We start from the raw sequence: 3,138 nt of genomic DNA, 5'->3' as shown, positions 1-3,138 counted from the left end.
TCATGTCAATTTCATTGTGCACTGTCAATCCCTCCCCCTTTATTCTGTTTACATGCAGCACTAAAATCTTTTTTTTTTTTTTGCACTGGGAACACTGCAGTTTGCCTCCGATCCCCCTTTCAAGTCAATGCCAGCAGGGAATTAAACCTTGTGCAGCTCCTTTTTAAAAAAAAATCCACATTTTATTTTTTTTATTCAGCGATCCGAGACTAGTCTCATATCGCTAGACTCATCCCGCTTGTAAAATAAATTAAAAAATTTAAATGAGGGGGAAATTGATCTTGTACACCGATGAAGGGGGGAAGATGGCGGAAGGTGCAAAGTGGGCAGAACAACCTCGTTGTGGGCTGGGGAGTGACCTTCAAGGGGCAATAATAGGGCAGGGAGAAGATCAAGGGTATCCGTACACTTTTGAATTACTTTTGGCTCGGAAGCGAAATAAGGTGGAAATTGGCACAAAGGCACTCTCAGAAAACCCGGGGGGGAAGTGATCAGAAAGCGAACTGAGCACTGAAGGGAGGAAAATCAATGTGGTATGACAAAGAACACCCGACGGACACATATGGTGAAAACGAGGGAAAACACCCCTGCGTAATAGGCCCTGGTCTTGCATCTGGAAGAAAAAGTGGAAAGACAACCATACAAGGGTTTGTGGCCTAGTTGGTAACCATGGTTATTCAACAACACAAGGAAACCAGCAAGATAATGGAGCACCTTCTGGTCTTTTTAACGTGTGTTTTCTTCAGGGTAGGGTTGCCAGTCTCAGGTTCAGAAATACCTGGAGATCTGGGGGGTTGAGCCTAAGGAAGTTGGTATTTAGGGAGGGGAGGGACTTCAGTATATTATTTATTTATTTATTTATTTATTCGATTTTTATCCCTCCCTTCCGCCCAAGAGGCTCAGGGCGGCTCACAGCATTAATAATGCCATGCCGTCCACTTTCCAAAGCAGCCATTTTCTCCAGGAGAAGTGGGATCAATGTTTGTATGTCGTCTGGAGATCAGTTGTAATTCCAGGAGATTTCCAGCCCCCACCTGCAGGCCAGCAGCCTCAGAAGAGAACAGAATTTTTATAAAGCGATTTGATGTCAACCATCAGCTTTTAAACGGGGCATGGTGTCATGTGATAAATGTAAGCAATTCCCCCTTCCCTTTGAAGGAGTAACCCTAAAATGAGACAAAGAATTCCAGTTGTCTTAAATGTGAAAGGGAGGGTTGTTTTTTTTGTCTAGTTTGGGTTGAAAAAATGGCATAGAGAAGGTTGCAAAAATGGGCGAATTACAGTACGGGTTGTTGGTCTAAAGACAGATGCCTTTATCATGTTTTTATCCCAGTCTCCCTCCAAGGAATTTGGGGTTGCAGACACGGTTTTCCTTCCTTCTATTTTAATCCACGACACAACCCGGTTAGGTAAAAAGAACCTACAGTCACTCAGGGAACTTAATGGCCAAGTAGGATTTTGCACCCAGCTCTCTTCGGTTCTCAGGCTTTCTACCACTCCACCACACTGCATGTCACAGCAACGTATGTGACACTTGATGGGAGAGTCAAAAACAAAACAAAAAAATAAAAGAGGTCCCTGATTCATAGAGCTTGCAGCCAGGGCCACCCTGGACTGAAGCAACCTGTCTCTCAAGCCAGCAGATAATGTATTATTTCATCTATTATTATATTTTTACTACTATAGGATGCCTTGAATGGATTTTGTCTCCTCAGGCAATACCAGGCAATGTCTCTATCTAAATTTCAACAAGCAAGGGGAGACAAGAGAAGAAGAGGAAGGGAATGAAGAACAGACAGATGACCGACTTTGAGTGAAGCGACATAGCAAGCTTTCCAATGCCACTGAACTCTTCTTCAGAGGGAAACTGATGGGCACGTCTCAAGCTCTACATTTCTGGGTGGTTTTTTTACCAGGTCCAGAGTATTGTTAAAGCCAGGGGTCATTTTGTAGAAAAAGAGGTGCAGGCGCTCATTAGCATAACTCATTAGCATAACTCATTTGCATATGCCACACCCCCTGACATCACCAGAAGTGTGTCAGAAGGCAACACCCACTGCTCAGGCTCCACTGGACTGTTTTGGATTGCTAGCTATTTAGAGGAGGGAGAGCTTGTACCTGAATAAAACTTATATTTGTTTGTTTATTTATTTTTACACTTATATCCTGTCCTCCCCAGTGGGCTCAGGGCGGCTAACTTGGTCTTAAAGGTGCCACTGGACTGTTTTGGACTGGGGGGCCGGGGGTGGGGGGGCTCTGCAGCTTACCTGGCTGCTTCTTGCTCTGACTGAGGGCTGCTGGGAGCAGGGGGTGGGGCTTGTTGCATGTGCCTGCCCCCTGGGCTTTTTACTGCCGGAGCTCCGCTCCTGTGCGCTCCTGCAGGAAATGACCCCTGGTTAAAGCTGTTTTATGTGGATTGCTTTAGAACTCTGAGCATAGAGGATAGATTTCACCACACCTCAACCCAGACTTCACGAAAATGATATTCTGATTTGTGTTAGCTTGTAATTATGGGAAGCTGCTTTGGGAACCAGACTTTCTTGTTTGAAAAAATGATCATGGGGGGGGAACACAACCCAGCCATCCATTCTACATCAGGTTTGGTAAGAGTGAGAATGTGTCGGCCAGTGGTTCAAGAGACACTGGGAGGGTCTGCCAGGAAGAACCCCATCCTCAGTGGAAGAGGAAACAGCAGCCGCATGAACTCTGCTTCTCTCCTCTTCTCAAGTGTTAGCTGCCCAGGCCATGTTCGGGTTGTCCGGTCTGGGTTGGGAAACGCTTGGAGATTTGGGGGGTGGAGCCTGGGGAGGGCGGGGTTTGGAGCAGGGAGGGACCTCAGGAGGATACAGTGCCATTAGAGTCCATCCTCCAAAGCAGCCATTTTCTCCAGGGGAAGTGATCTTCGTCATCTGGACATCAATCGTACTAGCAAAAGATCTCCAGGTGCCACCTGGAAGGTGGCAACCCTAGGCCATGTAGATGTGAGCGTAGGGGTGCTGTGGCACTGCCGACTAGGCTGTGAAGGGGAAATTATTTGTTTTGTTGTTGGTAAGCTGCCTTGAGGCTCATTTCATCAAAAGTTTGGCAAAATCTTAAAAAATAATAAAACTGTGAAAAGATCCTCAGGTAGGTGTAAAA

The sequence above is a fragment of the Gekko japonicus genome, unplaced genomic scaffold, assembly GCF_001447785.1.
Source record: "Gekko japonicus isolate JY-2015 unplaced genomic scaffold, Gekko_japonicus_V1.1 scaffold2762, whole genome shotgun sequence".
NCBI lineage: Eukaryota > Metazoa > Chordata > Lepidosauria > Squamata > Gekkonidae > Gekko > Gekko japonicus.
Note: the sequence above shows the minus strand (reverse complement) of the source record.